At 51.8% G+C, this 27670-nt stretch overlaps 1 protein-coding gene across 4 annotated transcripts in view; it reads right to left on the bottom strand.

Annotated features, from left to right (window-relative positions):
• The window catches only part of CDC42EP4 (CDC42 effector protein 4), a 37026-nt gene extending 13249 nt beyond the window's left edge, over positions 1-23777 (bottom strand). For 2 of the 4 annotated variants that reach the window (XM_010342478.3, XM_003931774.4), the window contains exon 1: positions 23648-23777. The gene's annotated coding sequence lies outside the window, so the exon portion shown is untranslated. Of the gene's footprint in view, positions 1-22622; positions 22788-23647 lie in introns of those variants that run through there. The other 2 variants (XM_010342477.3, XM_003931775.4) reach the window with 2 other exon arrangements.
• Between the last annotated feature and the right edge of the window lie 3893 nt (positions 23778-27670).

The following is a 27670-nucleotide window of genomic DNA, read 5'->3' on the forward strand; positions in this document are numbered from 1 at the left end:
CCGGTCTGACCTCTCTGTGTCCTCACCCCCATCCACTTCCCTGTTCTCTCAAGCCTCTGCTGCCGGGTCTAATGGCTTCCCCCACCAGCAGTGTGTCCCCTCCCAAAGTCCATACCATACCGCTTGTCATTCCAACAAAGTTCGCTCAGGCCGGGGCCGGGGGGAGCCAGGCAGCTGGCCGACTTGCCACACAGTGATGTGGGTGAGGACGTGCAGAATGCCTGGAGATGACACTCTGCTCTTGGTCACAGGTCAGACCTCCTTCCTCCCCACCCTTAGGAAAGTGACCTTCCCCTAACTCTAACCTGATAATCCTGGGACCCACCCTCCTGCCCTATCTCAGCCTCTAAACAATTAGACATTGAACCGCTAGATCAAGGGTCACAAACACTTTTTGCAAAGGGCCAGAGAGTAAATATCCTCAGCTTTGTGGCTGATAGGGTTTTGGTCACAGCTACTCAACTCTGCCTTCTTAGTATAAAAGCACGCCTAGCTGGGCGTGGTGGCTCAAGCCTGTAATCCCAGCACTTTGGGAGGCTGAGGCAGGTGGATCACAAGGTCAAGAGATTGAGACCATCCTGGTCAACAAGGTGAAACCCTGTCTCTACTAAAAATACAAAAATGAGCTGGGCATGGTTGTGCGTGCCTATAATCCCAGCTACTCAGGAGGCTGAGACAGGAGAATTGCCTGAATCCAGGAGGTGGAGGTTGCGGTGAGCCGAGATCTTGCCATTGCACTCCAGCGTGGGTAACAAAAGTGAAACTCCATCTCAAAAAAAAAAAAAAAAAAAAAAAAAAAAAAGCACGCCTATAATCCCAGCACTTTGGGAGGCCGAGGCGGGTGGATCACAAGGTCAAGAGATCGAGACCATCCTGGCCAACATGGTGAAACCCCGTCTCTACTAAAAATACAAAAATTAGCTGGGCATGGTGGCGCGCGCCTGTAGTCCTAGCTACTCAGGAGGCTGAGGCAGGAGAATTGCCTGAACCCAGGAGGCGGAGGTTGCGGTGAGCCGAGATCGTGCCATTGCACTCCAGCCTGGGTAACAAGAGCGAAAACTCCGTCTCAAAAAAAAAAAAAAAAGCAGCCACTGGCCAGGCACAGGGTGGGGGTGGGGGGTCACAACTGTAATCCCAACACTTTGGGCAGCTAAGGCAGAAGGATCAGTTGAGTCCAGGAGTTCCAGACCAGCCTGGGCAACACAGTGAGACCCTACCTCTACACAAAATTTAAAAAAGAAAGTAGCCATAGCAACATGTAAATGAGTAGGTATGGCTATGTTCCAATAACATTTTATTTACAGAGAACCGCTGGGTGGTGAGCACATCCAGGCCCCGGGAAGGAGGCGTCCCCCTGCTCCCTGGCCCCGACACCTGACCCCACGCCTCCTCATGCAGCTCTTCCGTTTGGCTATTCCAGAGTTTTATCCTTTGTAATAAACCAATAAAAGAAGAAAAAAAGAACACCAAAAAGCCACATATTTATTTACAAAAGCAAATGCAGGCTGGGTTTGGCTCATGGACTGTAATTTGCTGACCCCTGAATATCATATATGAGCCTCTTGGTCAGCCATGGGCTCCGAGGTAAAACTCTGGGGAAAACAGGGAGGGAGGGAGGGAAGGGAGGGAAGGGAGGAAAGGAGGAAAGGAAAGACGGTGGGGGGGGGCGGTAAGAGAGAGGGAAAGGAAGGTGAAAGAAAGAAAGAGAAGGCCGGGAGCTGTGCTCAAGCCTGTAATCCCAGCTCTTTGGGAGGCCGAGGCGGGTGGATCACGAAGTCAAGAGATCAAGACCAACCTGGCCAACATGGTGAAACCCCATCTGTACTAAAAATACAAACATCAGCTGGGCATGGTGGCGTGCGCCTGTAGTCCCAGCCACTCGGGAGGCTCAGGTAGGAGAATTGCTTGAACCTGGGAAGGTGGAGGTTGCAGTGAGCTGAGATCGCGCCACTGCACTCCAGCCTGGCGCCTGGCAATGGAGCGAGACTGTCTCAAAAAAACAAAAAAGAAAAAGAGAAAAATAAAAGAAAAATAAAGAGAAGGTAGGGTCTACCTTAGTCATGGTGGGCATAGAAAGAAATAAGGCCAGGCTTCAAACGAACTCTCAGTCCTGGCAAATCCTTCAGGCTTCTACTGCACCAGTCAGGAAGAAAGAGAACCCCATCTTCCACCTGCCTGCACCCCAGCTCCTGGCTCTACACACAGCATCCAGGAATCTCAAAGAACTGGAGGGGATATTCAGTGCAGCTCTTTGACTTTACGGATGAGGAAACAGGTTTACTGTTGCCTTCCTTTACGAAGGAAAGTGACTTATCCAGGTTTTTAGCCCAGAGGAACAGAGCTGAGCTAGAAGCTGGGTCTTTGAGTCCAGGGCTCCCCCTACCCCGCTCCAGGCCCTTCTCCAGCTCTGGTGGCAGCGTCGCTGGTCAGTGACCCCCGGCCACCGAGTGCTCCTCCCCACTGCTGGCTGGCAGGGTGCAGAGAATGGGGGGACCCAACTGCTGCTTCAGGAAGGTTCTTGTGTTATCCTAGAGCAGATTCCACACTGTTGATATTTGGGCCAGGTAATTTCTCACCGAGACGTGGAACTGCCCCATGCACTGTTGGGTGTTAAGCGGTGTCCCTGGTCTCTTACACAGTAGATGCCAGTGGCATCCCTCCCCCACTCCCAACAAGCAACACTGTCTCAAGACATTGCCCAATGTCCCCCAGGAGGCAAAACTGCCCCAGTTGAGAAACAGCAGGCTTGAGTGGAGTGAGAACGCACAGGTGAAGATAGGGCAGGTGTGCTCACCAGGTAAACAACAAAGACAGAGAAACGGGGGGTGGGGGGCATAGATGGTCAGAACCAGGTGGGAACACGGTGGCACAAGCCTCCAGAGCTGAGTAAAGGTTTCAACGGGACAGCCAGAATCCCCAGACCCTGTGAGTGATGTCAGGCCCTGTGATTTCCCGATCTTATATGTTCATTAGAGAGGAAAGATAAAAAAAAAAAAAAAAAAAAAAAAAAAAACCCACCACAGACTCGGCTCCCCAGGACGCACCACAGAAGCTTCAGGTCACTGTGGCTGCCCAGAAGGAACAAATATCCTGGCCACAATGGCTACAGGGGTGGGCGGCTCCTCGCATCCCATTAGCCACAGCCCCCACCACATCCTTGCGGGTGGAACTATAGAGGTAGGTCAGAGGGGACAGCAGGGAAACTCAGCTGAAATCACAGCCATCCCGGGCTAGCCCTGGGATCTCCAGGATCTTGTTCAACCCCACACCCCAGAAAGACAGGGACAGGCATACCCAGTGCTGTCTGCTGCCATGGTTTCGCTCGCTGAGGGGGTGGGAACAAGACTTTGTGGCTTGTGGAAAGCCATCTTCAGTACCCAGCAAGGGGCCGGGCACAGTGGCTCACACCTGTAATCCCAGCACTTTGGGAGGCCAAGGCAGGTGGATCACAAGGTCAGGAGTTCAAGACCAGCCTGGTCAAGATGGTGAAACCCTGTCTCTACTAAAAATACAAAAATTAGCCAGGCATGGTGGCAGGTGCCTGTAATCCCAGCTACTCGAGAGGCTGAGGCAGGAGAATCGCTTGAACCCAGGAGGCGGAGGTTGCAGTGAGCCCAGACCATGCCATTGCACTCCCGCCTGGGTGACAGAAGGAGACTCTGTCTCGATAGAAAAAAAGAAAAACAAAACAAAACCAAAAAAAAAAACTGCCTAGCAAAGAAGGGTCCTGAGAGAGTTGGGGCCTAGAGGGAGTCACATGTCCATCCCTCTGCCCCAGCAAGGAGGGGCTGCAGTGCCCATAGTCTGAAGTGGGGACAAGGCCAGGATCTCTGGCGCTCAGACTAGACAGGCCACGCAGCAGGATCGAGGGCCAGCAAGAGCTTGCTTTCACCAGCCATGAGTGATCTGGAGTCACGCATCCAGGTGAGGAGCTGGAACACGGAGTTTTAGAACAAGCAGGCCGTGGGGGTCCTTGCTCCCACCAGAGGCCTGGGCCGGTCCTGGGGGCAGCTGTGGTTTGGGAGGCCAGAGGGCGTTCGTTGTGCCTTTGGGAGGGGTGTTCAGAAGCACCCGTGACTCAGCTCTGGGGAAGTGGCTAAAACAGGCTGCCCAATGAGGGCCAGGCACTTCCCATAGCTGCTTGGGCGGGACACCCCACCCCACCCCGGAAGCCACATCCCACTTTCTGGGCAGGGCGAGGGAAAATGGGTCCCAGCTCACAGCCCTTCCCAGCTCTCCTGAGCGTCCGGAGGAACGAATTCCTCCACCTTCAGCCCACTGACCACAGAACTTTCCTTTAAGGCGGGAGCAAGGAGCCCTCTCCGTAAGGCCAGGCCCCTGCTTGGGTCTACACCAACCACACCATTAGTTCAGCCCTGTTCCTGGGACTACAGAAAATGACCCTTGCCTGGACCCCTCGCCCATCCTCCCTGGCCCTCCCAGCTTGGCCAGCCCAGCAGTTCCAGGGCAGAGAAGGATAGAAGGAACCAACACTTCTTACCCCAAGTGCCCAGGCAGTGACCATCCCTGGCAGCTCAGCTTGAGGCAGGAGTCAGACCTGGGCTCTCACTGGGCATTGAGGCCGGCCTCACTCTCTGTGACTCTCTCAAGCTGCCCTGTGGTTCACCCCAGCGTACAGGGTACACAACATGCCTCGACATCCACCACCGCTGCCCCCGCCACTGTGGCTGGGCAGCATGCCCTCTGCAAGGCCTTCCCCTAGCTGTTCTAAGAAACCATCCGATGCCAGGTCCAGGCAACGTGGGCAGAGAGCAGAGGGCTTTTAGCGCATGACGACTTTAGTTGTGACTTGGATCAGCTACAAGAGGCTTCATTCCTTTACTCATCATTCATTCATTCACTCCAAGGCTTCCTGCAGACCCACCAATATTCACAAACTCTTCTAGGCCCTGGAAACAGAGCAGTGAAAATCGCACACTCTTTTCCCAGGCACACGTGTAGCGTGAGTGTTGGGGGTGTTGAATGGAGGTGTACAACTATAAATAAAACGGTATCTTGTATTCCTCTGTATAACGAGGAAAATGGGGTGAGGTGAGTGAATGTGGGAGTCAGGGGGCCTGGGGAAGGCCCCTCTGAGGAAGGAGCATCATGAGCTGAGAACTGAATGATGAGAAAGAACCAGCCAGCTCAAAAGCAACCCAGGTAGAGGACACAGCACACAAATGCCTGGGGGTAGGAACAAGCTTGCAGCATTAATAGAATAGAATAAAAACCCACGCAGCCAGGGCTCAGGTTACACAGAGCCCTCCCTGTGAGGCCACATAAAGAGTTTTGCTTTTGTTTTAATTTTTTTGTTTTGAGATGGAGTCTTGCTCTGTCGCCCAGGCTGGAGTGCAGTGGCACCATCTCAGCTCACTGCAACCTCCGCCTCCTAGGTTCAAGCGATTCTCCTGCCTCAGCTTCCCGAGTAGCTGGAACCACCTGCTATCACGCCTGGTGAATTTTTTATTTTTAGTAGAGATGGAATTTCACCATGTTGGACAGGCTGGTCTCAAACTCCTGACCTTAGGTGATCTGCCTGCCTCAGCCTCCCAAAAAACTGGGATTACAAGTGTGAGCCACCACGCCCAGTCAGAATTTTTTTTAAAAAATTTTGAGGCAGGCTGGGCGCGGTGGCTCAAGCCTGTAATCCCAGCACTTTGGGAGCCCGAGGCGGGTGGATCACGAGGTCAAGAGATCGAGATCATCCTGGTCAACATGGTGAAACCCCGTCTCTACTAAAGGTGCAAAAAATTAGCTGGGCATGGTGGCGCGTGTCTGTAATCCCAGCTACTCAGGAGGCTGAGGCAGGAGAATTGCCTGAACCCAGGAGGCGGAGGTTGCGGTGAGCCGAGATCGCGCCATTGCACTCCAACCTGGATAACAAGAGCGAAACTGGGTCTCAAAAAAAAAAAAAAAAAAAAAAAAAATTTTGAGGCAGTCTTCCTCTGTCGCCCAAGCTGGAGTGTAGTGGCACAGTCTCAGCTCGCTATGACCTCTGTCTTCTGGGTTCAAGCCATTCTCATGCCTCAGCCTCCTGAATAGTTGGAATTACAGGTGTGCACCCCCATGCCGGCAATTTTTGTTTGTTTGTTTTTTTAAAGATGGAGTCTTGCTCCATTGCCCAGGCTGGAGTGTAACGGTGCCATCTCGGCTTACTGCAACCTCCGCCTCCAGGTTCAAGGGATTGTCCCACCTCAGCCTCCCAATTAGCTGGGATTACAGACACCCGTCATCGTGCCTGGTTAATTTTTGTATTTTTATTAGAGACAGAGTTTCAAATGTTGGCCAGGCTGCTCTTGAACTCCTGAACTCAGGTGATCTGCCTGCCTCAGCCTCCCAAAGTGCTGCTGGGATTACAGACGTGAGCTACCGCTCCTGGCCAACTTTTTTACTTTTATTAAAGACAGGGTTTCATCATGTTGGCCAGGCTGTCCTCGAACTCCTGGCCTCAAGCAATCTGCCTGCCTTTGCTCCCAAAGTGCTGGCATTACAGGCGTGAGCCACTGCACGCAGCCCTGGTGAGGAGTATGGTGGTCACTCTAGGGGCACAAGGAAACCAGTGGCTGTTTGAAAGCAGGCGGGTGATTCAGTCTGTATTTGGAAGCTCCTGAAGGTCCTGGCATTGGAGGAATGAAGGAGGGGAGATGGAATTCAGGCAGGAGGCTGTTGCAGAAATGCAGGTCAAGAGGATGGAGGCCAGGATGTGGGTTTGAAGGAGGAGGACACAGTGGGAGACACCGAGGCCATGTTTTGGAGGTAGGGACACCAGGGATTGCTGAGAGCCCAGACCGGGGAGGCGGGGGGAGAAAAGACAGGATCGAATGGGACTCCAGGCCTTCCAGGGGCAGCCTCCGCCGTGGGCATTCCTCCCAGGTGGGCATGGCCCCTTCTCACAGGAGGGGCTGACAGCCTACCCCTAGGCAGAACTTCACTTTGCTGAAACACAGGAGGCATTCTGCTACACAAGCCCTGTCAGATGGAATGACACCCTGGAGGGGGTTGTGCAAGAGGCTCAGTGGGACATGGGCCACAACTCTGAGAGGTGAGGGGCTCTGGTTTTTGTCATCAGAGAAAAATCTAGTACTTTCTGGAACACTCACCAGCCTTATCCCGCAAAGACAGGAAAGCCCAGGGAAGGCAGAAGACTGTTTCATTCAAACTGTGGCAGGGCTGAGGGCAGCTGAGTGAATGGGAGAGAGCTGTGACTGCTTTGACACACGTGGTTACATGTTCTAGGCAGGACTTCAATGCCCACTGTGTTGTGGCTTTAGCTGACGTTAGTTCTCTTGGGGATCTTTTAGCTTCTCTTCACATGTCCTGGCCAAAAGCCCTTGTATCTGGAAGTGTGCTGCATGCACAAGGAGGTTAAAGCTCACTGCCCTAACATTGTGAGCCTGAGTAGCCACAATCAAAAAACAAAAAGTGGCCAGGTGCAGCGGCTCACACCTGTAATCCCAGCACTTTGGGAAGCCAGGCGGGTGGATCACCTGAGGTCAGGAGTTCGAGACCAGCCTGGCCAACCTGGTGAAACCCCGTCTCTACTAAAAATACAAAAATTACCCAGGCATGGTGGTGGGTGCCTGTAATCCCAGTTACTCAGGAGGCTGAGGCAGGAGAATTGCTTGAACCCAGGAAGCGGAGGTTACGGTAAGCTGAGATTGCACCACTGCACTCCAGCCTGGGCAACAGAGTGAGACTGTCTCAAAAAACGAAACAAAACAAAAAAACCAATCCCAGAATGGGAACATGAAATGTCACCGTTATGACTCCTGTGCCATTTATGTATCTGTGTCAAATATCTCCTTAAAATACCTAGGTGTGGTGGGATCACACTTCAAAGATGGAAAGACCAAATTAAGGGACTTGTCCCAGGTCACAGATTGAAGCCAGGGTTTAATTCTCACCCCTGGGCTCCAACCACTTAAATAGCCATGCACTATCAAAAGTATGGGGCATCCATCACAGGACAAACACTGAATATGTCATATGTGTGTGACGTGTATGTATCTTCTACACACACGTTTTTATAGGTTTTATTCATGTCTATTGTCATTCCATGTATTAAGTTTTAGTTTACAGACACACACACACACACACACAAGTTGGTGTAGTCTTTCTAAATCCAAGTGGCTTTTTGTTGTTGTTGTTCTTGTTGCCCAGGCTGGAATGCAATGGTGAAATCTTGGCTCACTGAACTTCAACCTCCCGGGTTCAAGGGATTCTCCTGCCTTAGCCTCCGAAGAAGCTGGGATTACAGGTGTACACCACAACAGCTGGCTAATTTTTGTATTTTTAATAGAGTTGGGGTTTCCCCATGTTGGCCAGGCTGGTCTTGAACTCCTAACCCCAAGCAATCTGCTCACCTGGGCCACCCAAAGTGTTGGGATTACAGTTATGAGCCACTGCACCTGGCCTTATCCTTAAAAAAAAAAAAAAAAAAAAAAAAAAAAGGTTTTCTTTAATGAGTTAACATAATTTCAATGAAAAAAAATTTTTTAAACCCCAAAGCATCAAAGGTTTAAAGAAAAGCATTCATTTCAAAACCAACTTAAGACTTTCTAGTTCTCCGGGTTCGGCAGCTACATCCCAGCACAAGATGCCAACGGCACGGAGGGAGGACGGGCTTCCATCCACACTCTGCCTCTCTTGTATCTGAAAATCTCCCACTAATATCTGTTGTCTCTCTGCCTCCCTCAAAATCACCCACAAGCCAGGCACGTTTATTAGGTCGTTGTAGTATTCTAAGTTGTCTGGGAGGAGGAAGCAGGCAACCTTTAACAACCTGAAGTCAGGGGACATGGGGAGATCGGGACCCTCTCAAAAAACACAACTCACTCTCCAACAGCTGCTTCCTGATGCTTAAGCTTCCCCGGCTGAGCAGCAGATGGGCGATGAGCCACACTCCCACCCCACCGGAGATCGGCCGGCCTGTTTCCAGTCACACTGAAGCGCCAAGCTGGGGGCCAGCCTCCCACGTAACAGTGAGATCCTGTCAGAGATATCCTGCACAGGTGAAGGTTTTACTTCTACACCCCAGCTTGGCTAGGCTGTCACTGCAAGGGAGCAGAGAAAACAAGAAGAGGTCACACGAGGGCAACCAGCATCCAGGGGCTCCAGCGACCGCCGACGGCCGACTCCCAAGCTGTGTGCAGAATTAGATCATCCCTGGGGGGAGATCTCTAATGGGGCAGGCACTAAAGTGAGTCTTAGCTCCAAGAGTCAGAGAAACAGGCTCCCCAGTCCCCTCCTCGTCCCTCCAATGTACCTCCTCACTCAACTGCTCTCGTTCACCGGCATCCGCTGTGGGCCAAGCATTGTACTGAGGACAACATAAATTTATGCCCTTGAACCTCAAAGCAACCTTGCAAGGAGGCTGCCATGATTGCCTCTATCTTAAAGAAAGGGAAACAGAAGCTTAGACTGAGGGAATTATTTTACTCACTCTCCTATCTCACCGACTTTTTTTTTTTTTTTTTTTTTTGAGACATGGCATTGCTCTGTCACCCAGGCTGGAGTATAGTGGTCCTATCATGGCTCACTGTAGTTTCAACTTTCTGGGCTCAAGGGATCCTCCCCAGCCTCAATCTCCCAAGCAGCTGGGGCCACAAGTGGGCACTACCATGCCTGGCTTATTAAAAAAAAAAAAAAAAATATATATATATATATATATATATATATATATATATTTATTTATTTATTTTAGAGATGGCATCTTGCTGTGTTGCCCAGGATGCTCTTGAACTCCTAACTTCAAGTGATCTTTCTGCTTCAGCCTCCCAAAGTGTGGGATTACAAGCATGAGCCATTGCGCCCCATATCCAGCCTCTCACAACTTTTACGTGGTGATTTGAGCCCATTTCTGGCAGGGCTTGGAGCATGTGATTTTCCATGAGGTGATACTGCCTGGCCTGTGCAGATGTCTGTAGCTGAGGATGTGCACATGGAGAGGTGGGGTAGGGTGGGTCTGGGAGCCGGCTAATCTAAGACTCTTGGAGCTAAGACTCCCCATTAAAGCTGTATCCTCGGGCATGGCTGTATTTGAAGACCCCTCAAAGGAGATTTCCCTTACCCATGGGAACTCCCCACGCTCTGGTTTTCTGGGAGGTGAGGGGTAGGGAGGATCACCCTGAAGCACAAGCCAGGACTCTGCCGGCGTGGTCAGGAGATCAGCGCAAGGCCTGTGTCTCAAAAAGGCCTCACCCGCTTCTAGCGTGTTCGTGTCTGCTCTGTCCAACCCCCATCTGGTGTTCCTTGGTTATTCCAGCTCCCAGGAAGAAAGACCAGAACCTGTACCCAACACCGTTTGCCCTAACGTCACTGCCTGCATGCCAATCCATGCCAGGCTACTCAATGGAAAGGTGCCACTGCAGAGCCACCCTGGGGCACATCCCATTTCCTGGACATCCTCTACTTTGGTGGCCCCTTCCTGAAAGAAGAGAAAGTGGCAAGGTCCCAGATTTCATGAAGTTTCTCCCCCCCACCCCCTGCCACCTCCAAGCTATAAGACAGTACCCATTCTCCAGGTATCACTACTGGGCGTGGGGCAGGGAGGGAGGAGTCTAATGGGAAGCGGGGGTGATTCAGGGAGAGCAGGGTTCACAGAGTGACCAGGACAAGGAGGAAAACAATCATGAGCACTAGAACCTCCCAGCTATTTCCACTCTCTGCCATCTCCCTATGGGTTAATAATAATTGACCCTCCACTGTCCACCAGCCACATGTGGCTTTTTGAGCACTTGAAATGTGGCCAGTGTGGAATAATAAACACTGGAGATTGGGAGGGTGGGAGCCTGGTGAGGGATGGGAAGTTACTTAATGGGTGGAATGTAACTGGTTGGGTGAAGGTTACACTAAGAGCCCAGACTTCACACTAGACAATATATCCATGTAACAAAACTATACTTCTACTCCTTATATTGATACAAATAATGCTTGTAATCCCAGCACTTTGGGAGGCCAAGGCAGGCAGATCACCTGAGGTCAGGAGTTCGAGACCAGCCTGGCCAACATGGTGAAACGCTATTTCTAATAAAATATAAAATTAGCCAGATGTGGTGGTGTGCAACTGTAGACCCAGCTACTCGGGAGGCTGAGACACGAGAAGTGCTCAAACCTGGGAGGTGGCGGTTGCAGTGAGCCAAGATTGCACCATTGTACTCCAGCCTGGGCAAAAAAGGAGCAAAACTCTGTCTCAAAAAAATAAAAAATAAATTAAAAATAAATGTGGCAAGTCCAAATGGATATGTGCTCAAGTGGAAAATACACACCGGACTTCTAAGATTTAGTATAAAAAAGAGGATGCATAAAATATCTCATAAATAGGCCGGGCGCAGTGGCTCAAGCTTGTAATCCCAGCACTTTGGGAGGCCGAGGCGGGTGGATCACGAGGTCGAGAGATCGAGACCATCCTGGTCAACATGGTGAAACCCCGTCTCTACTAAAAATACAAAAAATTAGCTGGGCATGGTGGCACGTGCCTGTAATCCCAGCTACTCAGGAGGCTGAGGCAGGAGAATTGCCTGAACCCAGGAGGCGGAGGTTGCGGTGAGCGGAGATTGCGCCATTGCACTCCAGCCTGGGTAACAAGAGCGAAACTAACAAACAAACTCAAAACAAACAAACAAACAAACAAACAAACAAAAACAAAACAAAAAAAATCTCATATTTTCATTCTGATGTGTTAAAATGATAATATTTTGAGTAGTGAGTCAAATAAAATGTACCATCTATTTCCTCTTACTTGTTAAAATGTAACTATTAAAATATAAATTATGTATGGCACTTGCCTACGACCTCTATTGGAGAGCAATAATTTAGACACTTTCTTCCTTAGTACACAAACAGCATGTTCCCTTGTAGATGGATAAATAAAGCCAACTATTGTTCACAGCTGGGTCAAAATATTTACATGGTAGCAAATTAGGCTACATTGTTTTAAATTAATTCTTAATATCTAATTTTTACATCCAGTCAGGCACTGAACTGCAACGTTGTTTCCATCTTCGGTTGAAACTCTGTAGGGTCCTTTCAGATAATTATGCATATCCTTAACTATTCCCAGATGATACATTCTTGGGAGTCTGTCCCCGCGCAGGCTGGAATGCAGCAGTGTGAGCTTAGCTCACTGCAACCTTTCACTCTCGGGTTCAAGTGATTCTTGTGCCTCAGCCTCCCTCCCGAGTAGCAGGGACTATAGGCACGCGCCACCACGTCCAGCTAATTTTTTCTGAGACCGAGTCTCACTGTGTTGCCCAGGCTGGAGTGCAGTGACATGATCTCAGCTCACTGCAACCTCCGGCTCCCTGGTTCAAGCAAGTCTTGTGTCTCAGACTCCAGGCATGAGCCACCACAATCAGCTAATTTTTGTATTTTTAGTGGAGACGGGGTTTCACCATGTTGGCCAGGCTGGTCTTGAACTCCTGACCTCAGGTGATCCACCTGCCTCAGTCTCCCAAAGTGCTGGGATTACAGGTGTGAGCCACTGCACCCGGCAGGGAAGCTACCTTTTTTTCCCCCCAATATATTTAATGGCCACTCCACCAAGCTTATATTGCCTTACATTCTCTAATCTACTATATGATTGAATCCTTTGGGCTTTGCAAGTGGATAAGCTCATCATCTGCAACTAATAATAATTCTGCCTCCTCCATTCCTGATTATCTTTTTCTATTTGCTACACTGCCAATACAATGTTGAATAATACCACTGACATGAAACATCTCTGTTTCTGGCATTTACAGTGATATCCTAAACCTCTGGCATTTAATCCAGCAGCCATAAGCCACATAAGGCTACTGAGTACTTAACATGTGGCTAGTGTGACTAAGAAACTAAATTTTTAATTTTTTTTGAGACAGGATCTCGCTCTGTTAACTAGGCTGGAGTCCAGTGGCGTGATCACAGTTTACTGTAGCCTTAACCTCCTAGGCTCAAGTGATCCTCCCACCTCAGCTCAAGAGTAGCTGGGACTACAGGTGTGCACCGTTATGTCTGGCTATTTTTTTTTTTTTTAAGAGATGGGGGGTCTCACTGTGTTGCCCAGGCGAGTCTTAAAATTCCTGGCCTCCGCTGGGCATGGTGGCTCACACCTGTAATCCCAGCACTTTGGGAGGCCGAGGCAAGTGGATCACCTGAGGTCAGGAGTTCAAGACCAGCCTGGCCAACATGGTGAAACCCTGTCTCTACTTAAAAAAAAAAAAAAAAAATTAGCCGGGTGCGGTGACAGGCACCTATAATCCCAGCTACTCAGGAGGCTGATGCAGGAGATTCACTTGAACTCCAGAAGCCGAGGTTGTGGTGAGCCAAGATCACACCACTGCCCTCCAGCCTGGCGACACAGTGAATCTCTGTCTCAAAAAAAAAAAATAATAATAAAATAAAATTCCTGGTCTCAAGTGTAATCCCAAAGAGCTGGAATTACAGATATGAGCCACAACCTGGCCAGAATCTTTTATTTCAATTATTTTACATTTGAAGCTGATAATTGGCTGGGCATGGTGGCTCATGCCTGTAATCCCAGCACTTTGAGAGGCTGAGGAGGATGGATCACTTGAGGTCAGGGGTTCGAGACCAGCCTGGTCAACATGGTGAAACCCTATCTCTACTAAAAATACAAAAATTAGCTGGGCATAGTGACACAAGCCTATAATCCCAGCTACTGGCGAGGCTGAGGCTGGAAAATCACTTAAGCCTGGGAGGCGGAGGTTGCAGTGAGCAGAGATCGTACCATTGCACTCCAGCCTGGGCTTGCGTGACAGAGTGAGCTCTGTCTGAAAAAACAAACAAGCAACTGATAATTGGCTCAGTTACTGGAAAACTTAAATATGTTTGGAATGGGCCGGGCGTGGTGGCTCACACCTGTAATCCCAGCACTTTGGGAGGCCGAGGCGGGTGGATCACGAGGTCAAGAGATCGAGACCATCCTGGTCAACATGGTGAAACCCCGTCTCTACTAAAAATACAAAAAATTAGCTGGGCATGGTGGCATGTGCCTGTAATCCCAGCTACTCAGGAGGCTGAGGCAGGAGAATTGCCTGAACCCAGGAGGCGGAGGTTGCGGTGAGCCGAGATCACGCCATTGCACTCCAGCCTGGGCAACAAGAGCGAAACTCCGTCTCAAAAAAAAAAAAAAAAAAAAAAAAAAAAAAAATATATATATATATATATGTTTGGAACAACCAGAGTATGTGAATCTACATTTTCAACGATAAATTTTATAAAATCCCAATACTGATATAGTATTTATGAAATTTAGCATCCAAGCTGACACGTGCTACAGGTATAAAATACACACTGGATTTGGAAGTCTTCCTATAAACAATAATGGAAAATATCTCATTCATGGTTTTACGATTACATGGACATGAAAATATTTTGGATGTACTAGGTTAAATAAATAAAACATATTATTTAAATTAATTTCCCCAGCCAGGCATGGTGGGTCATGCCTGTAATCCCAGCACTTTGGGAGGCCGAGGTGGGCAGATCGCTTGAGCTCAGGAGTTCAAGACCAGCCTGGGCAAATCCCTGTCTCTACAAAAAATTAGCTCAGTGTGGTGGCTCTAGCCTGTGGTCCCAGCTACTTAGGAGGCTGAGTTGGGAGGGTCACTTAGGCCCAGGAGGCAAAGGTTACAGTGAGCTGAGATGGTGCCACTGTACTCGAGCCTGGGTGACAGAGTGAGACCCTATCTCAAAAAAAAAAAAAAAAAAAAAAAGGCTGGGTGCAATGGCTCATACCTGTAATCCCAGCACTTTGGGGTGGATCACCTGAAGTCAAGAGTTGGAGCCCAGCCTTGCCAACATGGTAAAACCCTGTCTCTACTAAAAATACAAAAATTAGGCTGGACTTGGTGGCTCACGCCTGTAATCCCAACACTTTGGGAGGTTGAGGCGGGCATATCATGAGGTCAGGAGTTTGAGACAAGCCTGGCCAACATGGTGAAACCCTGTCTCTGCTAAAAATACAAAAAGTAGCTGGGCGTGGTGGTGGGCACCTGTCCCAGCAACAGGAGGCTTAGGCAGGAGAACTGCTTGAACCCGGGAGGCGGAGGTTGCAGTAAGCCGAGACTGAGCTATTGTACTCCAGCCAAGGAGACTCTAAACAAACAAACAACAGCAGCAAAAAAATCAGATGGGTGTGGTGGTGTGCATCTGTAATCCCAGCTATTCGGGAGGCTGAGACAGGAGAATCACTTGAACCCAGGAGGCAGAGGTTGCAGTGAGCTGAGATCATGCCACTGCACTCCAGCCTGGGTAACAGTGAGACTTTCTCTCAAAAAAAAAAAAGAAAAAAAAAATTTCCCCTTTCTTTAGTTTTTCAAACGTGGCTCCTAGAAAGCATAAAGTTCCATATGTGACTAGTGCCACATTCCTACTGACAGCACCGTCCTGGGGCTACTCCTACTGATCATCCTGCTCACTGTGATTTGAATCTCACACAAGTATTCACCACCTTAAGGAATTCACGATTCTTACAGTTTATGGGAAAATGATGCCAATAACTCACTCAGCCAGGCTGAGTTATGGGAAAACACACTATGGCTTAAAATAATTTACCCTTTAATTGCTGGAAGATCTAGCATAAGGAGTCTAGTCTGGTTTAAATGGTGACTCATTATCAAGAACACTCTGGAGTAACATCTCCCCATGTAGATCCCAACAGATAGCAAGACTGTGCGCTGAGGAACCCACTCTGGGAAATACTATTCTAGACCCTACCTAGCCTCAGCGGTAGACCCCTCCCCAGACTCTCTGCAGTAACTATTCCTGGGCCATAGGTCATGGAGGAAATATGAGAAAAAAACTAAGACTTGTTGAGCTTTTTCCTCTGCACCAGGCATTGTGTTACGTGCTTTTGATTAAACCACTGCTTTTTTCTTTTCTTTTTTTCTGAGATAGGGTCTCTCTCGCTCTGTCCCTCAGACTAGAGTTCAGTGCAGTGGTGCAGTCATGGCTCACTGTAACCTCAGACTCCTGGGCTCAAGCCACCCTTCCACCTCTGCTTTGCAAAGTGCCAGGATTACAGGCATGAGCCACCAGAACCTTTCTTTAAACTCTGTAGTAATACACAGTCCTGGGCATTTGAAAGACTTTATTTCACGTGTTCTTCCCGATAATCCCACGGAGTTATCATTATCATCCCCAGCTTGCAGATAAGAGAACTGAGGCTTAGAGAGGCACATGAGTCACCCGAGTCACACAGTAAGGACAGAGAGAGACAAGAATCCAGATGTGCTGGGCGCTGGGTTTTTTCCACTCCACCATAAGGAACATCAGCAGGGGGAGGGGGTAGGGGGTGGATCATAAGCGTCCCTGGGGCTCAAGACTGGGAAAGCTGAAAAAGGATATGGATGCCTGAGCGCACAGGATATGCAGTTTTGCACACAACTTCAGGTTCACATCTCTGTGGTCTGAGCACCTCATTCCCCACCGCTCCAGGGAATGGGTAGATTAATCCTGGGAAATACAGACCACAGCCCAGCGCCCCAGGTCCACCCAGGGGAGCCCCCTGCTCCTTGTGGGCTGGGAATTGGCCACCCTGCTTATCTCCTTCACCTTCCTTCCTGCACCCACCTCATCCTTAACCTCACCCTCACCCCAGAACCACAGGCTTTAGGCCGGGTGGAAGGAGGTTGGCAGGAGGTGAAGGAGAAACCTTTTCTCACCTCCTGGGAATTGGAAACAGCACAGAGAGGGGAATAAAAAGGAGCCAAGACCTGGGAGTGACCGGAAGCGACAACGGAGGAGTCAAGACGATGAGGAGCCAGTGACTCAAGGACATCCGGCAACTTCACTTGATTACAGGGCGCTTCCTGGAAATGCGTGCTTCCCACGCCAGCCACCAGCAGAGGGAAGATCTGGGCCAGGCAGGATGGGTGCCCGGTGGGGGACCCCACTGCCCCCACACAGGTCAGGCCCTCCTCCCCTGGGAGTGGTGCTACTACTGGACAGCAGGGTGCCTCCCTCCTGCTCGGGGTCCCAGAAGAAAGAGCTGTGCTTGAAATCAGATCTGCCAGGCATTGTGTGGTTTCACTTTGCCTCTCCTAAGCGTGCTTGGCTGAGAAGCGGGAATTTCAAGGACACCTGGGGGTGTCCAGAGGGAGACTGGCAGATCTAAACTCCCTCCAGAGCGGGCAGGCAAACCTTGCATCTTGGCCCTGCTGCAGCTTGGGGACAAAGAGCCCCACTCCCTGGGTCACAAGCTGGCCTGCCATGTGGGGCAAGTTATTTGTGCCTCAGTTTCCTTATTATCTCAGAGAAATTGATAACATTACATACCTCCCAAGTGCTGTGCTAGGAGTGAGTACTATTCCACATGTGCTATAAAGATGATGCTGTCGGCCGGGCGCGGTGGCTCAAGCCTGTAATCGCAGCACTTTGGGAGGCCGAGGCGGGTGGATCACGAGGTCAAGAGATCGAGACCATCCTGGTCAACATGGTGAAACCCTGTCTCTACTAAAAATACAAAAAATTAGCTGGGCATGGTGGCGCGTGCCTGTAATCCCAGCTACTCAGGAGGCTGAGGCAGGAGAATTGCCTGAACCCAGGAGGCGGAGGTTGCGGTGAGCCAAGATCGCGCCATTGCACTCCAGCCTGGGTAACAAGAGCAAAACTCTGTCTCAAAAAAAAAAAAAAAAAGATGATGCTGTCACACCCAGTGACACTCTAACCACTATCACTTCCCAAACTTCATAGAGAACACCCACCTGAGGCCACCTAAATCTAAAGTCTGCAATTTAAGATATGGGCTGAGATAATGAGTTGACCCTTTCCAAAGTCCTGGAGTTCCCAGGGTTATCTGATGCAGGGGAAGGGTCCCCCAAGCTGCTGAAGCCCAGGTACAGATTCTGCCCTCCCTCTGTAGTCCTGGCCAGCAGTGGGGGCAGGAAACTCTTGGATCTGGTTTCTTTCCTGATCTGAGTTCCCTCATGGCGTCACCTTTTAACCTTTAATGATGCCAGACGGAGGAGTCTGGCTTCTCTCAGATAAGATGGTGAGATGGAAGTGGGAAAAAGAGAAGCTTCTCTACTCCTCCCTAGGATAAGGGTAAAAGATAACTCAGGAATTTGCAGGACCCTGGGTGCTACTAGCAACAAATAACAGGCCAGGTGCCATGTCTCACGGCTCACGCCTGAAATCGCAGCACACTGGGAGGCAGAGGCAGAGGGCGGGAGGATCACCTGAGCCCAGGAGCTTGAGACCAGCCAGGGCAGCATAGTGAGACCCCATCTCTTTTTTTTTTTTTCTTTTTTTTTTTTTTTTTTTTTTTTTTTTTTGAGACGGAGTTTCGCTCTTGTTACCCAGGCTGGAGTGCAATGGCACGATCTCGGCTCACCGCAACCTCCGCCTCCTGGGTTCAGGCAATTCTCCTGCCTCAGCCTCCCGAGTAGCTGGGATTACAGGCACGTGCCACCATGCCCAGCTAATTTTTTTTTTGTATTTTTAGTAGAGACGGGGTTTCACCATGTTGACCAGGATGGTCTCGATCTCTCGACCTTGTGATCCACCCGCCTCGGCCTCCCAAAGTGCTGGGATTACAAGCTTGAGCCACCGCGCCCGGCCGAGACCCCATCTCTTAAAAAAAAAAATTTAAAAATTGCCAGGCATGGTGGCAAATGTCTATAGTCTCAGCTGCTCAAGGCTGAGGTGAGAGGATCTCTTGAGTACAGGAGTTTGAAGCTGCAGTGAGCTGTGATCAAGCCCCTACACCCGAGCCTGGGAAACAGAGCAGAACCCTGTCTCGAAACAAAAAATAATGCACGAAACTTCAGCATGATCAATCCCCAATAAAATATAACCTGATCCTTTGGACCTAACCAGATTCTCCTTAGAGGTATCCACAAAGCATACTGTAAGCCCCTGGGTGCTTTTTGGGTTCTCTTGAGCTGTCTACTCCTTGTACCATTTGACAAAGCCTTAAACCCAGTTCCAGGACAGTGGGAGGAACAACTCCTTTTCTGATGCTTCAGGGTCAGAGGCAACAGTCTAAAGCAGGCGTCCCACTTTTTACACAGGGTGCCGGTTCACTGTCCCTCAGATCATTGGAGGGCCGCCACATACTGTGCTCCTCTCACTGACCACCAATGAAAGAGGTGCCCCTTCCTGAAGTGCGGCGGGGGGCCGGATAAATGGCCTCAGGGGGCTGCATGCGGCCCGAGGGCCGTAGTTTGGGGACGCCTGGTCTAAGGAAAGAAGAAGGGTTGCACTGAGTGAGGACCCCAGGTGGAGAGGAAGGGCAGGCAGGGAAGAGAAGCTGGAACACCGAACCTGGCTTTGTTGGCACACTTGGAGATTCAAAGCTGGGGTCTCCAGGTCAAGTTCAGTGGCTGTCGGAACTGCAGGGGCCCAGGCAAAAGGAGAACTCAGAGTCTCATCCTGGGAGGCTGGAGGCTACCCCAGACAACCTCCGCTACCGTGACGGCCAAGGCAGAAGATGCTGGCTGAAGCAGCTCTGACCGAGCACCGACATCCAGGGATCCTTCTTGCCTGACATTTTTTTTTTCAGATGCCCTCAGCTCCATCTTTGAGGTGAAGAGGAAACACCAGGTGTGCAGAGCAGTTCCTTATAGGTGGGTTAAGACTATAAGCCTTCATTCATGACCACACCTCAAACTGTGCTCACCTGAGTCCCAAAACAGAGACTCTTCCTCAGCTTGAATGGAGGCTGAGTGGAGATGGCCAGGTGCCCTGTTCCTGGCAAAGGAGGGCTTTGGATGCCAGCATTGCCATCCTGGCATGGAGCCCAGGGCTGCAAGCTGGCAGTGCCTGGGGGAAGACTCCAACGTAACTTAGCTGGAAGGAAGCCCAAGGTTCCTCGAGGAGGCGTATTTTAAGCTGGAGCTTCAGGGGCACAGTGAACAAGAATGTGGGAAACTAATGTCTGAATGTTTTTTTCTTTATTTTTATTATTTTTGAGATGGAGTCTTACTCTATCGCCCAGGCTAGAGTGCACTGACGCGATCTTGGCTCACTGCAACCTCTGCTTCCCAGGTTCAAGCAATGTTCATGTCTTAGCTTCCCCAGTAGCTGGGATTATAGGTGCACGCGTCACGCCCGGCTATTTTTTGTATTTTTAGTAGAGACAGGGTTTCACCATGTTGGCCAGGCTGGTCTCGAACTCCTGACCTCAAGTGACTTGGCCTTCCAAAGTGCTGAGATTACAGGCGTAAGCCCCCGTGCCCGGCCCTAATGTCTGAATTTCCTTCCCAATGTAGTACAAGCAATAAAGGGCTGTGTCCACTGCCACTTGCCAGCTCCTTCCAGCACTACCATCCAGTTCCTCTGCCAATGACCCCTCAAAGTGTCCCCAGCTCCAGAATTTGGTTCTTTTCCTCATGGTTGAGAAACAGCCTCCAGTACATAGGTCAGAAGACCTACGCAGAGCTCAGGTCAGCTCTGTTTCCAGGGCAAGATTGCTCAACCCTTCTCCCTCCGCCCACAAGCCTTATCTCTGGCATCAACCCAGCTCCCCATTCCTCCAAGGGATGGACTCCTCCCTCTCCCAACAGGGACAAGCTCCTCTGAGTCTGCAGAACCAGAATGAGAACGCTGAAGACTAGACTTATACTGCCACCCAAGCGCAACCCTGGCTGCTCTGGCTTCGGACTTCTTCAATTGGAACCCAATCCAAATGTTGGGAGGGGAGGGGTAAGGGAGGGGGAAAGGGAGGGGCCAACATCAAACACCTTTCAGCCACACCTGCTCACAGACAGTCCTGGCCACAGAAATCAATCAATCACTCCAAAGGGGTGGAAGGGGTTGAAAGCCCTGGGCCACTGCTAACCCAAGACCCTTCTGGAAAAGCTCCGCACTTGTAAAGAAAGGTCAGCCAGGTGTGGTGGCTCATAATTCTAAGCCCAGCACTTTGGGAGGCCTAAGTGGGAGAAGATCCTTTGAGCTTAGGAGTTCAAGACCAGCCCAGGCAACATGGCAACACCACGCCTCTACAAAAAATACAAAAAATAGCTGGGCATGGTGGTGGGTGCCAGTAGCCCCAGCTCCTTGGGAGGCTGAAGTGGGAGGATCGCTTGAGCCCAGGAGGTCCAGCCCGTAGTGAGCATTGACCATGTCACTGCACTGCAACCTGGATGATAGAGCAAGACCCTGTCTCAAATAAATATTATTTTAAAAATCAAAAGAATGGTGTAAGATCCCTCTCCCAGGTCAACACTTGCTCCCCTGACCCGGCTTTAAACATGAGAACCACACCCCCCTTTGCTGGTGACTCCCTCGTCCTCAGTCCCGTGAGGCACTGCCGGGTTCCTGAGGCAGCAGCGGTGGAGACAGGGTACAAGGGGTGGGGACAAGCACTGGTGGGTGGGCAAGATTAAGAGGAATTAAGAGAGGGAGGTGGAAACCCTAGAAAATGGAAGAAACGCTCAAAGCCGGGGCCTAGTCTGTACAGCAGAGCAGGACAAGCGTCCTCCATGCTCGGAGACCCTAGGATCTCAGGGAGATTTCAGAGGGAGGCGCTGAGACTCACCCTAGAACCACCGCCCATATGATCACAGCGGCTCCATCCTGGTCCCTGCAGGGCACCACCAGGATGCCTGGGAATCCACTTGGGACCTCCCCAGACTCACTGAACCCCCCTTGTGGGAAGGAGCAGCTGTCTTCTAGGAGTGGAGAGGCAAAGTCCAAGTTCAGAGGAGATAAACCACCCCACTAATCAGTCAGCCACATGGGCAGCTCACACAGGGCAGCTGTCAGCAGGAACCCGAAAGGCACCCCCGCACTCGCCAGGGACCGGCTCCCCAGCAGAGATGGAGCCTCAGGAGATCTTGGTGGATGCCCCGTTATTGCCTCAGGAGCCCTGGGGCTACTGGAGGCTCTCTCAGGGCCAGGCTCAGTCCCAGCCAACTCGCGATTTCTAGGAGAAATCCGCAGCTCAGCAGTCCCTTCCTTTGTGGTCTGTTCTTTGTTCTCTTAAAATTCAGTCCATCCTGCTGGTGGTCCCTCCTCCATCCCAGCCCCAAGGAGGCGGGGGCTTCGGGAGTTACTGGAAACCCAGACTGCCAAAGAAGTTGCCTCGCAGGAGGCCCCTGTCACCCGCCCCTCATTGTTTACACTCTCTGGACGGGACCTTCCTCTGGTCCAGATGGCTGCTGGGGCTCGGACGGGAGAGATTCTCCCTCCGGCACCCGGGCCCCTCCGGGGAGGGCAGGGGCCCTCGCAGCGAAGGGGCTCCCAAAGGACCCTACTGGGATCCAGCTGCTCAGCTACCCGGGCAGACAGCGGGCACCGGGCACCCAGCAAGGGATGTGGGATCTGGTCAGGTTGCAAGGGGTGGGAGTCGTGGAGAGAGAGAAGTTCCAGAGGCAACAAGAAAAGAAAAGGGCGTTGGATTTCCCCTCCATTCTCCCAGGGAGAAAAAGAAAACTTCCAAAGCCCAGGCCGCAGTCACTGGGAAAACACAAGGAACCTGGTTTGAGTTAGCTGAGAGCACCCCTCCCCCAGTCTCTCTCGCTCGCTCGCTCTGTCTCTCTCTCTCTCTCTCTCTCTCACACGCACACACACACACACTCACACACACACGTACTTCAGTCCGCTCCCAGGAAGCCGGCTCAGCCTCAGCCCCGGCTACCGCCCAGCTTTCCAGCCCTCCCGAGCCCGGCACTCACCCGCGGCCGGGATCCCCGCGGGCAGGACGGCTCCTGGGGGACGCGCCCGGGGCAGGGGGCAGTTTTGTAATCCCGGCTAGGGGCGCTCCGGGGAGGGGGCGGGGCCGGGGACGGCCGATCTCCGCGCACCCGCCCCAAGCGGCCGATTAAATCATTAACCAGCCGCTCCCGCCTGCGACTCGGCGGAGCGCGCTGGGATCGGGGCGCATCGACCCGGTACTAGGACGTCAGTCACCCCAGCTCCAAAGGGGCCGGCGGCTTGGCTGGGTCTCACCCTGCCGGGAGGCGCCTCCACCTCGGGGGCCTCCGAGGGAGCGGGCGGGGCGGGAGCCCGGCGTGGGAGGGAAGGGTTCGCAGGGCGCGGGGGTGCGGGGGAACAGGGGAACATTTGCTCCTTCGGCCATTCCCTTCCAGGCAGCTCCGTCCATCTCTCTCCCCAGCAGGGTGACTCTGGGTGGCGTGTGCTACAGTGTGTGTACGAGAGCGAGGTGTGTACACGCCTCCGCCCGAACAGGCGGATAATTCGGTTCTTATTCATGGAGAACTCGGGGCGCACACACGCCCCCCTCGGGGAGACCGCGGGCCTCGCGCCTCCGACGGCTGCGCTCCGGCCCACACCTACACACACCCCGTTCCTGGGAAGGAGGGGCCCTTTAAAACCCGCCCCCAGCCCCCCCAGCGGCGCCCTCGGCCAGGCCAGCGAGTTGCAGCGTGGAGAGAGGAAATCGAGTCCCGGCGACGCCGCGCCCGGCTCCCTGCTACCCGCCCCCCCGCCCGCACATCCCGCTCTGCCAGGACACTGGGTGCGCGGCTCCGGGTCCAGGCACCGCGGCGGGCGTTGAGAGAAGCGCGAGCGCCAAGAACTGGGGACTCGGTGCCCTTCTCCCCGCCCCGCGGCCCTGCACCCCCAGCTTCTTCGATCCTCTCCGCCCCACAGGGGGTTTCAAGCCCCCGGAGCTGAGCCCACCCAGGCCTCCCGGCGCGAAGGAGGCTGCCACAGCCAGGGGCGGGTGCACGTCGCCTACCTCGGTCCCCGGAGACCAGAGCGCCGGACCGGGGCGGCTGCGCTGTCCCCTCTTTGGGCTCCGCGCGGCGGCGGGGCTGGCGGCCCCTGTCAGCGCCGGCGTTTGTTTCCCTCTGGCTCTCGGGCTTTCGGGGCTGGGAGCAGCCAGGACACTCCCCTTCCAGGCCCCGCCCGCGCCCTCCCCGCGCGCCCCTCCGCGCTGATGTCACGGCGCCGCCGCAGCCAATGGCCGTCGGGAACCTCTGCCCGGCTGCTCGGCCTCCTAGGTTCAAACTGAAAGCCCGAGACTTTCCCAACTCCAGCGGGGCAGCCTGGGCCCGCCCGGCTTCCGGGAGACACCCCCGCCGCAGCCTGCGCTGCGGCCGCGAACCCCCGCTGGGGTGCCCAGGGCTAGGGGTGTGTCTCCCTCCGGGGGCCTGGCGCGAGGCTCTCTTAAGGCTCTTCCCTATTCGAGCCATGACAAGAAACCAAGAACCCCAGCCCGGGTAGTTTTCTTCGTTCCTGCTCCTTCTCGGACCTGGCTCTAGTACTGTCGGGAGATGGGGGCGGGAGGGCCGGCGCCACTGGCTTCGTGGGTGCCATCCCAGACTCTCGCTGAAAACGAGGGAGCGCGGAGGAGCCTGCCAGCCACGAGGCGAGGCCAGGCCTGGAGTGGGCGTCAGAAGGGTTTCTGCAGGGTGACAGCCCTGGAGCTTCCCGCATCCCCAAGTCTGTTGTGCCTTTGCCGCCTAAGTATCAGCTGAGGCTAAATTTGCTCCAAGTGAAGGTCAAGGAGGATCAGCTCCTGAGTCCCAGAGCCTGAATCCTATGAGACAGGCCTTGGGCTCCATTCTTTTTAGAGGAATCGTTTCAGCTGAAATGATGATTACCAAGGTACAAAGCCAGCTGCGAAGTAGTCAGCAAAAGAAAAGTGGACAAGGTGCAAAGTGGAAGTTCCCTTGCCTCTAGCCGACGCCCACCCTCGGGTTTTAAAGGAAGTGAGTGTGGAGGCCCCAGATTCTCGCCATGACTTCGAGGTTTCTAAGCTGTCAGGGACATTTTGCTTTCTGGGGACTGTGCATTTCCTTTTCCCTCTGCAGCGCAGCCGCAACTAGCTCTTGAGATCTGACGGTGTGACCACTCCATCCTGCTGTGAAAATCAAATTCTGGGCTGGGCATGGTAGCTCACGCCTTAATCCCAGCACTTTGGGAGGCCGACGAGAGTGGATCACTTGAGGTCGGGAGTTTGAGACCATCCTGGCCAACATGGAGAAACCCCGTCTTTACTAAAAATACAGAAATTAGCTGGGCATGGTGGCATGCGTCTGTAATCCCAGCACTTGGGAGACTGAGGCAGGATAATCGCTTAAACCGGGAAACAGAGATTGCAGTGAGCCTAGATGCCACTGCACTCCGGCCTGGGTGACAGAGGGAGACTCTCTCTCTCAAAAAAAGAAAAAAATCGCCAGGCGCGGTGGCTCAAGCCTGTAATCCCAGCACTTTGGGAGGCCGAGGCGGGTGGATCACGAGGTCAAGAGATCGAGACCATCCTGGTCAACATGGTGAAACCCTGTCTCTACTAAAAATACAAAAAATTAGCTGGGCATGGTGGCTCGTGCCTGTAATCCCAGCTACTCAGGAGGCTGAGGCAGGAGAATTGCCTGAACCCAGGAGGCGGAGGTTGCGGTGAGCCGAGATCGCGCCATTGCACTCCAGCCTGGGTAACAAGAGCGAAACTCCGTCTCAGAAAAAAAAGAGAGAGAGAGAAAAAAAGAAAGAAATCAAATTCTAAACTGCACATGTAGAGGAAAAGGTGGGGTTCAGAGCCACTTGGGAGGCAAACGTGAATTCAAACCCTGGCCGGGTCATCATGAGTGTAAATCAAAAAGTGACTGAGGCAGGTATTAATCAAATAGAGGTTTAGTTAGCCAAGCTTGAGGATCCACCAGGGAAAAATCACCTTTTTTTCCCAAAAAGGTTTTGGAAACTTCCGTATTTAAAGGAGAAAGAGCAAGCAGGAGAGGAAAAGAAGAGGGAGGGACGAAAGGCAGTGACGTTACAAACACAAGAGGCTCTGATTTAGCCTCTGTAAATCTACATTTTACATGTGAAAGAGGGAGCAGAAGAAAAAGTCAGTGCTGCATTGTCTCCTGCTCAGTACATCTATGGGGAGCAAAGGAAATTAGGCTGTGACACAGGGTTGTGAAATTGCAGCTATCTGGGAACAAAAGGAAAGCAGTTTTTGTGGTTTCCAAGCTTAACTTTCCCCTTTTCTTTGGAGACAGGGTCTTGCTGTGTTGCACCAGGCTGGAGTGCAGTGCTGCAGTCATAGCTCACTACAGCCTTGACATCCTAGGCTCAATCCATCCTCCCACCTCATCCTCCTGAGTAGCTGGGACTACAGGCATGCGCCACCATGCCCAGTTACACCAGTTACATTTTTGTGCTTTTTTTTTTTTTTTTTTTTTTTGGATAGAGACAGGGGTTCCTCATGTTGCCCAGGCTGGTCTCCAGCTCCTAAACTCAAATATTCCACACACCTCAGCCTCCCAAAGTGCTGGGATTAAACTTTCTCTTTGACATAGTGAATGTGGGGTCCCTAGATTCTATTTTCTTTCACATGGGGAAGTCACTGATTCCCACCTCCCCACCCTTTGCTGGCCTGGCTCTCCTTGTATGTCCAAAAAGCACAGGACCCCTCTGCTAGCCTCATCTGGAGGATGTAAAGAGGAATGAGATATCAGGTGTGAAAGCCTGATAAATGACTAGAAAGCAACCAGAGTGAATTTGATCGCTGTCATCATGACCTGGGGCCAAAGGCATCTTCAAAACAAGTAGGAGGCCCGGCCCGGTGGCAGTGGCTCAAGCCTTTAATCCCAGCACTTTGGGAGGCCGAGGCGGGTGGATCACAAGGTCAAGAGATCGAGACCATCCTGGTCAACATGGTGAAACCCCGTCTCTACTAAAAATACAAAAAATTAGCTGGGCATGGTGGTGTATGCCTGTAATCCCAGCTACACAGGAGGCTGAGGCAGGAGAATTGCCTGAACCCAGGAGGTGGAGGTTGCAGTGAGCCGAGATCGCGCCATTACATTCCAGCCTGGGTAACAAGAGCGAAACTCCGTCTCAAAAAAAAAAAAAAAAAAAAAAAAAAAACAAAAAACACACACCAAGAAAACAAAAAAACAAGTAGGAGCTGCAAGGAGACTGTGGGAGAGGCTGGCTGGATAGGTGTTTGGAGACACCTTGGGCTTGGAATTCTAGCTCTGCCATTTATGAGCTGACAACTTATCCCCCAGCTTTCCCATCTGTAAAATCAGCAGTCTGTACCTTCCCCTATTGGGGTGAATATTAAAAGAGATCACGTAGGCTGGGCATGGTGGCTCATGCCTGTTATCCCACCACTTTGAGAGGCTGAGGCCAGCAGATCACTTGAGCCCAGGAGTTCAAGAGAAACCTGGGCAACATGGCAAAACCCCATCTCTACAAAAAATATATAAAACTCAGCTGAGTGTGGTGGTGCACACCTGAGGCTGAGGTGGGAGAATCCACTCGAGTCTGGAGGCTGAGGCTGCAGTGAGCTGAGATTGCGCCACTGCACTCCAGCCGGCATCTGGCCATTTTCTGGGCACATGCAGGCCCCCAGTGGGTCCCCTTCTATAACACTGCTTCCAGGTGGAAGCCTTCCCCTGTTCCTGGCATTCCGAACCTTTTTTCTCCTGATACCACAGCTTAAGTTAAAAACAAAACCAAAAAGTGTTCCTGATTTTCTCTGAGCTCTCTCCCTCTCCCCATCTCTTTCCTTCCATTTTCAATACACTATTTTGGCTTTCTTAGGCTATCTGTTAGTAATCTATTTTCTGGCCAGGCACGATGGCTCAGCACTTTGGGAGGCCGAAGCGGGCGGATCACCTGAGGTCAGGAGTTCAAGACCAGCCTGGCCAACAAGGTGAAACCCTGTCTTTATTAAAAAATTTTTAAAAGAAAAAAGAAAAAGTAATCTGTTTTCCTTTTTTGCAAGCATTTAGCTTTGACTTTCCCAGTT

Source organism: Saimiri boliviensis, chromosome 17 (genome assembly GCF_048565385.1).
Source record: "Saimiri boliviensis isolate mSaiBol1 chromosome 17, mSaiBol1.pri, whole genome shotgun sequence".
Classification (NCBI taxonomy): Eukaryota; Metazoa; Chordata; class Mammalia; order Primates; family Cebidae; genus Saimiri; species Saimiri boliviensis.